We start from the raw sequence: 12501 nt of genomic DNA on the forward strand, positions 1-12501 counted from the left end.
GAGCTCTGCGTCCCTTGGCAGTTACTTAACCTTTCTGAGCATCAGAAATGTGTAAAAGGAGAGGACATTTCTGTGTATGCATATTTACAGATTCCCAACTGTGTGATATAATTAAATCAAATTAAAAGAGTGACTGGATCACCTCCACATGTGCACAGTATACCAGTCCTTGTTTTAAATACCAGAACACTGGTTCTTAGTGCAGTCAAAATGTAAATAAATATGCATTTCAGGAGCTTTGGGCACTTTCCTCAATGTGGCAATGGTTTATATGTTCAAGTAGATGAGGAAAGATGAGAAACAAGTGGTATGTTTCACTGAGTTCTGTTAACTGAGCGATTTGCTAATTAACATACTACATCTTAACAGTGAATGGAGAGAGATGCTAATTGTCCTCTTCATTATGAAGATGGAGTTAATGCCAAGGATTTGAAACAAACAGCACTTAACCCCCTGAACACTGGATGAAGAGGGAGATGAATGTTTGCTCTTGATCATTGTGGTCTTTTCATGATCTGAATCAATGAGTACTCCTTGTAGCTTTGAGTCCTGATTCTAATTAGTTCTCCTGGTCCTGGTTTACAGAGAACCAAAATATAAACTTTAGTCAAATCATATAAATCAAATTATATTTGAAAATTCGAACATGTTTCCTGGGCTTATGCCATCTCAATAAAATAGTTTAAATGCCACCTGCTTGTTAAAAATGCTTTTCCCTATGCCAAAATATTTATACTAGCAAATTCAAACCACATTTGAAAGGAAAGGGTATTTTCAAGCTATGGATATTTTACATAATGCTATTATAAATAATGGGGTATATGATAAGTAAGTTCATAACAAAGTAGAGAAAATATATTTTTATATGTTAAGAACTTCAAAATAAAAATTAATAGGAGAGTATGATGATTATGAGAGGACAGTGTAGGTGGCATATCTAATCCAGAAAAAAAAATTTTTCAGAATAATCACCCACAAATATCCCTTGCCTTGCCAAGGTACAGAAATCAAAACATAGCAAAATGAACATTGGCCCTGGGTGTTGCCCAAACATCTAGAATAACCATACAAAATTAAAAAGAACATTTTATTCTCAAATTGTAAACTCTTTTATATGAAACAGAGGAGCCCATGCAATGAGTTGGGTTAACTAGAAGTCTTTTCATTAGTTATTTGGTGTATTGTGGTGATTGCCGCACAAGATCGTACAATCTATGGTCATCTGCCTTGCCTCTGTACCGTCAGCATCTGGAACAGAGTAGGTGCTTAGCACTTATCTATGTTGCATGAATGAAGGAGTGAATGTGTTGGTGTGTGTGCCCCCTTCACCATCCCCTTCCTGGGTAAGTCAGTGAGAAGATCGCTTCTATTACCTGTCTCTTGAAGGTTGCCAAGTTAGAGTCTCATTTTCTGAAATGGCCTCCTGAGTTTGCCCTAGTACCACCCCATTTTATAATGAACCTGCAATCTGCTTCTGAACTGAGAGTCATGGAGGGAATCAAAAAGATCAATCAGTATTTGATGCATTTTATTTTAATAATATCAGGCATTAGCATAGTACATGGCTGCATACTATAAAAGCCACATTATATTCTATGTAAAATACATACATCTAATTGAACATACATAATCTAAGAACTCAGTGTCATAAACGACTAGTATCTTATGTCTTTTGAGCATCCAGAGTGAAACTTCTAGGTTTCTGTGGGTTTCTGAAGACTTGCAGATTACTGAGTGCTCCCCAGATGAGAGATTTCTTCTGTAAGTAGGCAGTACCATACTACTGATTTGTGCTTCTGGAGGCCCAGGAGGTGTCAACAGCAGGATGCTTAAGTCAGGAAGATTGAATGGACTGGCTCCATGGAGCCCCTAAAGTTGCACAAAATGAGGAAGGAAACCCAGGTTCTGTTTAAAAGAAATTCAAGTCACTACCATTTCAGCAGGAACATTTGCTTCACATTCTTTACAGACTTTAACCTCTTGTACTGATTAATTAATGTGACTCTTCACACACACACACACACACACACACACACACACACACACACAAAACATTTTCTAATCCCAGACATTTAACTGTCCCCATTCTCTTGTGTCCTAGAGGCCTATTTATTGCTGTCAACGATTTCTTTTTTTGGTGCCTTTCTGAACGTAACTTCATTGGCCAAAACTGTGTAGTTACTTCATAAATATGTACTGCTTTTTTTTTTTTTTAACTTTCTCAGTAAACAAAGGCATTACAGTATCTGTTAGTTGGAAGTAAAAGCCTGTTAGGAACCCATGGCCACTTCTTGGACTTGGGTGGTAGGGAACATTACTTAGTTTGTTATTATGAAATAGCATGTCCCAAAATCACTGCATCTCTTTCCATCTCAGTCTCACTACCCCTCAAATAAAAATAAGCTCAGTCCCACTCATTTCACAAAGATAAGAGGGAGTCTAGAAAGACTTAAAACAGAACTTCTAGGGAAAGTTGCTCAACAGAGCTTTTTTGTTTCTCTGCAAAGCACACCATGACCTCATAGCCATGGAAAGTGCAAGGCTGAGCAGTACAGTGAATTAAGCTGAACTTTGGCACAACTGCCCCACCTCCCATCCCTCACCCTCTTTCAAGTTTCAGAAATCTCTGGCTGTGCTGTCTCTGTCTGATCCTAATGTTTAAGCCATCAATTTCAATGTATTTTATGGAAGCCTCTATGGCCGAGGTTCTGGAGTTAAGTGATCCATGTTCAAATCCTTATTCTTCATCACTTACTCATTGTGTGACTTTAGACAAATAACCAGTTGAAACCTCAGTTTCCTCACCCTTTAAATGAAGCTTATAATACCCCATAGGTGTGTAGTGATTATTTAATATATGATAATTGAATATTAGGATCCCTTAGCTAAGTGACACAAGTATAAATGATCTAAATAATATTGGGCTCTAATTCAAAAAGGTACATGCACCCAAATGTTCACAGCAGCCACTATACACAACAGCCAAGACATGGAAGCAGCCTAAATGTCCATTGACAGATGAGTGGATAAAGAAGTGGTGGTATATTTATACAATGCAATACTATTCAGCCATAAAAAAAATGACGGCATAATGCCATTTGCAGCAACATGGATGTCCCTGGAGGATGTCATTCTAAGTGAAGTAAGCCAGAAAAAAAGAAAAATACCATATGAGATTGCTTATATGTGGAATCTTTAAAAAAAAAAGAAAAGAAAAGAAAAGAAAAACAGGACACTATGAACTCATCTACAAAACAGAAACAAACTTGCAGACATAATGAACAATCTTATGGTTACCAGGGAAAGGGGGTGGGAAGGGATAAATTTGAGAGCTTGAGATTTACAAGTGTTAGCCATGATATATAAAAATAGATTTTAAAAAATTTTCTTCTGTATAGTACAGGAAACTATGCTCAATATCTTGTAATAACCTTTAGTGAAAAAGAACATTAAAATGAATAGGTGTGTGTGTATGCATGACTGGGACATTGTGCTGTACACCAGAAATTGACACTTTGTAATTGACTGTACTTTAATATACATACATGCATATATACATACATACTATTGGGATGATAAAGAGTAAATCAAGGATATTTTTGTTGCTACCTGGGCACATGTAAGTAGAGGTGTTGCCGGGTGAGTGGAAGTAATTATATACTACATCATTACAAGTTAAAGTCAGCATCAATGAAAAAATTAAAACTGCAACTAATAATTGGAAGTAGGGTTCTTTTTATTCCTCTCCACTTCAAACATTGTCCATTATCAGCTACATAATAAATGTCTGTACTACAACCTGCTGTCATGCTAACTGTCATAGAGAAATGGAAAATGGCATAAGGTAGAGTTTCCCAAAAAGAGAAGATGAGGCTGATATACAAACTATCAGAAGAAAATAGTATCTACAATAAGATTTTAGAACAATTTTACTAATGGGAAAGACCTTTCTTGTGTTTTAAACGTGGCCGTGAATGAAATCAGAGTGCTTTTAAGAAGAGAGAAGAAATATCTTTAGCAAAAAGAACATTATGACCATAAATTTGGACAGAAACACCAACGTGGAATGTTTTGGGGCATTGGGGCAGGGGATCCTGACAGGATGCAGAATGTAGACACTGCTGTGAGGTTGGAGGGGCCCCACTTAGCTTAGCAGGGTGAGGCAGTGCCTTGGAGAACACTGTATGCCTACATTTGATGTACCATTTATTAAGAAGAGGGAGCCACCTATACACTTGGGTGGAACAAGAGAATAATCAAACATTTTAAGAATTCTTCAAAATGCAGGATGGGTAGTGGCAAAAGAGGCAGCAAGTTGGAAGATTTAGTAGTGAGCTGCAATTTCTTGACACACGTCATGACTCACTTTTGCACAGAAAAAGTATTTGTAAATTTGGTCTTTATTTCATTTGGCTTTTCTCCTGCACCCACAGGTAAGTGGGAAAAAAGAAAAACTAAATGCCTAACCTGGTTTAAACTTAGTCCGAGCCAATCATCTAAACAGTTCTTACAGCTGCTGTTCAGTAGCCCTTGGACAATGTACCCCTTGGACAATGGAACTGAAATCTTTGAGGCGATCTCCCTCTGACGTGCTTTTCTAAGATGCTGTGCACGTATGCGAAGGGAAGGCAGTGACCTACGTGTCTCCAAGGCACTGGCGAGGAGGAGGAGGCTTTGTGCTAGTTCTTGGGTGGGCAGTGGCCACATCTATTGGTCCCAGGGCTGAAGTCTTCTGTCTACCTAAATGTCACCTGCCCAACGAAAGTTGTAGCTCAAGCCTGCCTTTCATGTACCTTGTGATATGCTCTCTCTCAGGTTAAAATGAAGTCATACAGGGTTAGAGGAGGCCCTAATCCAGTAACTAGTATCCTTATAAGGGAAAAGAGAAAGTGATTTGAAAACATAGACACAGGCATGTAGAGACAAAGGCCATGTGAAGACGGAGGTAGAGATGGAGTTGTGTTGCTACAAGCCAAGGAATGTAAGGATTTCCAGTAAACACCAGAAACTAGGAAGAGGAAAGAGAGGAGTTTTCCCTAAGACTTTCAGAGGGAGCATGGCCCTGCTGACACTTCTGTTTCAGACTTTGGGCCTTCAGACTATGAGAGATAAATTTCTATTGTTTTAAGTCACCCAGTTTGTGGTATTTTGTTACAGCATTCCTAGGAAAATAATATAACACAAATACCCTATGACCCCACAATTCCACACTTTGGGCATACATTAGAGACTATGCTGACGCATGTATGCCAAGGTACATTTAAAATAATATTCATTGCACATTCTTCGCCAAACTGGAAATAACCCAAATGTTCATCAACAATAAATGGACATATTAATTTCATTCATTCACTAGACGCAATGCATGGAGTGGTTACTAAGCACTGTTCTAAGCCCTTGTAAAACATATATTTTAATAGCGGGAGGAGAAGCTTAATATATATCGATCAAATTATATACTATGGTAAAAGTTGATCAGAGTTATGGAAATAAAAATGTAGAACAAGGTGATGTTGATTGGAAATACCAGGTCATTGCAAATTTCAACATTATGTTAGGTGGTCAGATGTTATAAATTAAACTTTGTTCCCACGAAGTTCATATGTTGAAGTCATAACCCTCAGATCTCAGAATGTGACTGTATTTGGAGACAGGGCCTTTTAAAAAGATAAGTTTAAATAAAACTATTCTGAATAGTGTCCTTAAAAAGGAAGGCTAAGACAGAGAGAGATACCAGGGATTTATGACCCCAGGGATGTGCACATGCATAGAGAAAAGGCATGAGACAGTGTCCATCTGCAGGCCACGAAGAAACCAAACCTGCTGACACCTTGGACTTGGACTCCCAGCTTCCAGAATCATGAGAAAATACATTTCTGTTATTAAAACCACCCAGGCTGTGTATTTTATTATGTCAGCCTGAGCAAATGAATGCATCAGATTAGAGCTTACTAACATGAGATTTGCACAGATATTTGAAGGAATATCTGGAGGAAGAATGCTTGGACCAGAGGAAACAGCTACAACAAAGAACCTGCAGGAGGTTGCCTTACATATTTGAGGAACAGCAAGGAAGCCAAGTATGCGAGGAAAGTCAGAACACGGGGATGGGAGGGGGGCGTCGGAAAGAGCTGAGACACTGGGGTAACAAGCAATGGTCAAGTAGGGCTTAGGATGCTATTATGGGGACTTTGACTTTTGCTCTGCATTAGAGAGGGAGTCATTTCAGGAGGATATAGAGGAATAAGATACCTTGTAGAGTGCTGATGGCTATGCAAATTGCTATAACCATTTTTATCTGATTTAAGTTTTAAAAGAATTGTTCTGTTTCTTCTTCTCTCCTCCTCTTTCTGAACAACTCCAAAAGCCATGAGGTAGCACAAAGCAGGGTTGGCATCCATGCCAGCAGAATGGAGGGGGTGGAGCCAGGGTGACCCGGAATGGGGGTCAGAGCCCAAGTGAGGTGAAGGGGGCATCTACACAGGAAGCCTGCCCAGCACAGGGTGTCGGAGACCAAGCAGGGTGAGGAGGGCTGGCCCAACATGGGATACTGGAGCCTGAGCAGGTGAGGAGGACCACCAAATGGGGGGCCCAACAAGAGGAATCGAAGTCTGAGGGTTTGCAGAAGGCACCTCTACAGAGGGGTGGTCTGCTGTAGGGAATCAGAGCCCGTGCTGGGTGAGGAGAGCATCTGGCTGTGGGAGGCATACAGTGCAGCCCAGAAAGTGCTGTTACAGCCCAAGCTGGGAGAGGAGGGTGTACAGGCAAGGGAGCGGGTTGTGGTGCAGATAGAAACATGGTTACAAATAGGGAAACTTATTAGAGATAATGGGGGCCAAGTTTCTCATGGTTATAAAAGGGAGTTAAAAACGTGAAAGGGAGAAGATTAGAACAAACCTTGTCTTGTTGGAAGCCAATTGGTAAAAACTCTTGGTTTTCAATATATGCAGTTATAAAAATACAGACACATCATTTTATTGTGCTTTGCTTTATTGTGCTTCACAGATATTGCATTTTTTACAAATTGAAGGTTTGTGACATCCCTGCATGGAGCAAACCTATTTTTCTACTGTTTTTCCAACAGCATTTGCTTACTTTTATATCTCTGTGTCACATTTGGGTGATTCTCACAATATTTCAAAATTTCTCATTTGTTTTATTCAAGTATAGTTGATTTACAATGTTGTGTTAGTTTCTGGTGTACAGCAAAGTGATTCAGTTATATACACACACACACACACACACACACACACATACATATATATTCTTTTTCAGATTCTTTTCCTTTATAGGTTATTACAAGGTATTGAAAATAGTTCCCTGTGCTATAACACACTAAATGAAGTCAGACAAAGACAAATATCCTATGATATCTCTCATATGTGGAATCTAAAAAAAGTGATACAGATGAACTTTTTTGCAAAACAGAAACAGACTCTCATTATTTTTATATTTGTTATGATGATGTGTGATCAGTGATCTTTGATGCTACTATTGCACAAAAATTTACAACTTGCTGAAGGCTCAGATGATAGCATTTTTTAGCAATGAAGTATTTTTAATTAAGGTATGTACATTTTTTAAAGACATAATTCTATTGCAAACTTAACATAATATAAACATAACTTTTAAATGCACTGGGAAACCAAAAAACTTAGGTGACTCACTTTATTGCAGTGGCCTGGAACTAAACTCACATTATCTCTGAGGCATGCCTATAATCTAAATGTGGATGTATGTGTGTAAATACCGCTCCCTAATCTGTCCACTGAGAGGGCTGGGAACAGTGACACCCCCATAGCAGTGAGAACTCCTAAGACCCAGATCATGGCTTCTAAATACTCTGTTTCACTGTAAGGAATTGGGGCTCCTTGGATAAGTGATTAATTCCAAAGCTAGTGCAGGGAATGTATAAGATGATGATATACCTTCTTGTACTAGAAATCACAGAAGTATTAAAAAGGCGACATGTTAAAAAGACACAGAAGCTAGCTTGAAGGGGTTCCCATTGATCAAATATGGACCATTTGAGCATTACAATAAATAATAAAAGGAACAAATTATAACTCATTGAATGAAATAGAAAATTATAGGTCCATACAGATATAAACATATGAATAAATGGAAAGTTTGATGACAAATGACATATTTACACAGTTTCAAATTACCTCTTCCCTGCAAAATTCTTATTAATTACAAATGGGAAGAGTGCACACCACCAGTGACTGAAATCATGTATCGTCTGAGAGAACACAGCATCATTTCTATGATATCCTTGACCAAGATGTACAATCTGAATCTAATCATTAGGAACCTTCAGATACTCCAAACTGGGGGATATTCTACAAAATCACCTGCGTGTAATTTTTAAACATGTCAACACTACCTAAGTTCAAGAGAGAAATTTTTTCCCACTGAAGGAAACTTAAAAAAAAAAAAACCAAAAAGACCTGACAACTAAATGCAATATGCGATTCTGCGTAAAATCTTTTTGCTGTAAAGAATATTATTAGGGGCGGGAGGGGGCGAGAGCGAAGCGCAGCGGCGGCGCACCCCCGCGACCGCCCCGCCCGGCCTCGCGGACCCACGGACCTCGGCGGGGAAATGGCGGCAGAGACAACATCCCAGCAGAAGCGGCTCCAGGCCATTGCAGAGAAGCGGAGGAAGCAGGCAGAGATCGAGCTAAGGCGCCGGCAGCTGGAGGAAGGCCGGCGGCAGCTGCAGCACCTGAAGTCCAAGGCGCTGCGGGAACACTGGCTGCTGGAGGGGATGCCGTCCTCCTTCTCGAGGGGGACGAGGACATGAGGAGGCAGACGCAGGAGGATGAGCAGAAGGCACGGCTCCTGGAGGGCTCCGTCTCCAGGCTGGAGAAGGAGATTGAGGAGCTAGAGAACCCCGATGCGCTGCCTGCCACCAAGGAGGGCACAGCAGCCCGGAGCCCAGCCCGCGCCCCGGCCCCGGCCCTGCCCCCCGCCCAGGAGGACCAGAAGGCAGAGGTGGTGCTGAATTCTCAGCAGACACCGGTGGGCACGCCCAAGGAGAAGAGAATCTTCAACACCCTCAGGAGGATGGTGGAAGGCTCCGCCATAATGAAGGCAGTGGTCCATGCCGTGGACGGCAAAGCGGAGAATGGGATCCACCCCCTGAGCTCCTCTGAGGTGGAGGAACTCACCCACAAGGCAGAGGAGGTCACGCTGAGCGAAGCGGGGTCCGTGGCAGGGCCAGTGGAGCCCCGGGGACCACCGTCAGAGGAGGCCATCCGGACCACGCCCTCCAGGCGGGAGATCACGGGAGTTCAGGCCCAGCCGGGAGAGGCCACGTCGGGCCCGCCAGGCATCCAGCCCGGCCAGGAGCCCCCAGTCACCATGATCTTCATGGGCTACCAGAACGTGGAGGGTGAAGCCGAGACCCAGAAGGCGCTGGGCTTGCAGGACACCGTCACTGCAGAGCTGGGGGTCATCGAAGACGCAGCCGAGCCCAAGGAGCCTGCCCCGCCCAACGGCAGTGCAGCCGAGCCTCCCCCCCCCCCCCAACCTCCCGCCACTGAATGCTCCAGAGAAGAGAACCAGGTGGGGCCTGAGGCCCCCGCCAGTGACCCCCAGGACCTCGACATGAAGAAGCAGCGCTGTAAACGCTGCTCCATCATGTGAACCGCCCGGCCCCCCAGACCCCGGCCCTGCCTCTGCACCGGACACCCACAGCCTGGCCCTCACAGCGCCTGCCCACCCTCCACCCACAGTCATGGGCCCAGGACGCGCTGTGTCGTCATGTGTTCCTCCTGAGTTGTCTTTCACTGGAAGGAGAGGCTCAGGGGTCCGCCATCCCATCACCACACCCACGCACCCTAAACCACTGAGCCGTGCACCCATGCCCGGTAGGAGAGACACCGACATTCCCGCTTCTCCCTGCACGAGGGCCTCTCACCTGGCGGCAGCTCCACAAGGTGACTCTAGCCCACAGCGGTCCTGGCCGATGTGACCCGGGGCCTCCACACAGCCCCAGGCCAACCTGCCACCTCTGGGCCTCTTGCCTGTGCCTTCCTGCCACCTCCAATGAGGTCCCTGAGGGGACACCCTGCCAGAGAGAGACTTGGGGAGCCAGGGGTTCTGGGGGACTGCTCTGTCCCCGCTCAGCCTCTGGAAGTGAAGGCTGAGGCACTGGGTCTGGATCTTGGGCAGTCAGGGTGACGCTGTGCCTCTCTAGGGAGACCAGGCTCCCTGGTCTTAGAATGGAGCATGGGTCCCTCGGGACACCCCCAGCCTCATGTGCCCCTCGCTCCACACACTCTTTGGCACAGCCAGCAGATGATGGAGCCTGGGAAGGGGGAGCCCTGGGGACATGCCCCCCCACTCGGGAAGGGTGTGACCCCTGTGTTGTCTTCTGGCCAGGCCCGGCCAGAGGTCTTTGAGCTGCCTCCTGTACAAGGCAGGGCCACATGAGCCCTTTCTTGTCCTGAGCTCCCACCCCACTGGGCCCTCCTTCCTCCTGGTGCTAATTTGGGGACCCTGGGGGGCTGCCCCCAGCCCCTTCTCCGGCCTGCCTGGACCAGGATTCTGGGTCTCCCCAACCATAGCCCAGAGATCAGGCCCACCACCAGCTCTGCTGGGCTTGGCGCATTCTGGGCAGTGGAGGGGGACACAGCCCAGGGCAGGGAGCATCCCCTGGTTTGCAGCTGGAGACCGCCATTTGCTGCCCAGCCTGATGTGCACCTGCCCCCCTCATTGGAAGGGGTGAGGGGCGAGGGGCTCCCCTCCTGAGAGCAGCTGACACCCAGAGATGAACACACATCTCCCTGGTGGCAGCCACGCTCATCCCCAGAGGCACATTCATACACGTGCTCACAGCCCCTCACGTGTGGGCTGTGGACGACCAGGCCCCATCGCAGCCCCTCCCCCAGGAGCCTGCAGCCTGGTGCCTAGGGCACAGGCTGCTCCTTCCTCAGCAGGGTGGGTGTAGGGGCCACCCTGGACCACAGCCTGGGTCCCCATCTCAGCTCTGCCCCTGGGTGGCTGGGAGGAAAGACCCTCTCTGAGGTGACCCTGGGCAGTGGCCGTGGAATCCCCCTCCCTACTGGAGTCCGCCCGAGTCCTCGAGCTGTGAGCCCCCACTGAAGTGCCCTTGGCTCCCCTCTGCTTTTGATGTGTGATGAGGCCCTGATGTTCTTGACTTTCCCAGAGAAGCAAATAAATAGTGTGAACAGCAAAAAAAAAAAAAAAAAAAAAAAAGACTATTATTAGGATAATTGGCAAACTTGAATGAGGTCTGAAGACAGGATGGTAGTAATATATCAATTCTAGTGGTCGTCTTAGGATTACTTAGGAGAGTGTCCTTGTTTGTAGGAAATACTCGCTAAGGTATACGGAAAGTTGGGGCATAAGGCCAGCAACATAGTTGCAAATGATTCAGGAAATAAGTGTTCTTTGTACTGTTCTTAAATTCTTGTGTGAGTCTGTAATTGTTTCAAAATTTTCAAATAAAAATAAGAACTAAAAATAGGGACTCCAATAAATATGTACACACAAATGATCATACAGCACTATTCACAATAGCCAAAAGCTGGGGAAAAAAAGTCAATAATGGATAAATGAATAAATGACATGTGATATGTACAAACAATGGGCTATTATTCAGCCATAAAAAGGAATGACGTACTGATAGATGCACAACATGGATAAACCTTGTAAACATTATGATAAGTGAAATAAACAGTCACAAAAGTCATATATTGAACAACCCCACTTAACGAAATATCCATGATAGGTAAGTTCATAGAAACGGAAAGCAATTGGTGGTTGCCGGTGGATGGAGGGAGTAGGGAAAGGAGGGTGATTGCTTAATGGCTATGGGGTTTTCTTAGGGGATGATAAAAATGTTTTGGAACTTTAAATAGAGGTAGCAGTTACAGATTGTTTTGAGTGTAGTAAATAGCACTGGATTGTACATGTTAAGATGGTTAGGCTTCTTTTGTGGTTATTACATTAATTTCATCCCAATTTTAAAAATATTTAAAATAAATATATAAATAAGCCTCTCATTCTTGAGAAGAAAGAAAAGATCGTTCCAGCTTCTATATTGAAAAACTTCTGTGCAATGGAGTATGTAAGTGTAGACTTCAGTTAGAACCTACTGCAGAAAGCCAGAAAGTTCAAGCTCCCGGTATGTTAGACCAGGGTGGCAGCAATGGAGATGGTACAGAGTGCTTAGATTCTGAATATATTTTGATAGTAGAGGCAATAGGAATTCCTTGGGGATTGGATGTGAAGCAGGAAAGAGATAATTCCAAGAACTTTGGACTTAAAAACTGATATAATATTGTCACCTTAAATTAATATAAAAAGGCTTCAACACAAGCTGAAAAAGTAGAGTTCACTTTTCGCCAAGTTGAGTTTAAGATGATTATATGGTAACTGAGAAAAGATTTGAATAGGCATTTGATCAGATGTTGTCTGATATTAATACAGCCACATCAGCTTTTCATAGTGTTTGCATAGCATAATTTCT

At 43.8% G+C, this 12501-nt stretch overlaps 1 pseudogene; it reads left to right on the plus strand.

Moving 5' to 3' along the window:
- The first annotated feature begins 8604 nt into the window (after positions 1–8604).
- Positions 8605–11598, plus strand: LOC123612047 (paralemmin-1 pseudogene; annotated as a pseudogene).
- The last annotated feature ends 903 nt before the right edge of the window (positions 11599–12501 follow it).

Source organism: Camelus bactrianus, chromosome 35, assembly GCF_048773025.1.
Source record: "Camelus bactrianus isolate YW-2024 breed Bactrian camel chromosome 35, ASM4877302v1, whole genome shotgun sequence".
Taxonomy (NCBI): domain Eukaryota; kingdom Metazoa; phylum Chordata; class Mammalia; order Artiodactyla; family Camelidae; genus Camelus; species Camelus bactrianus.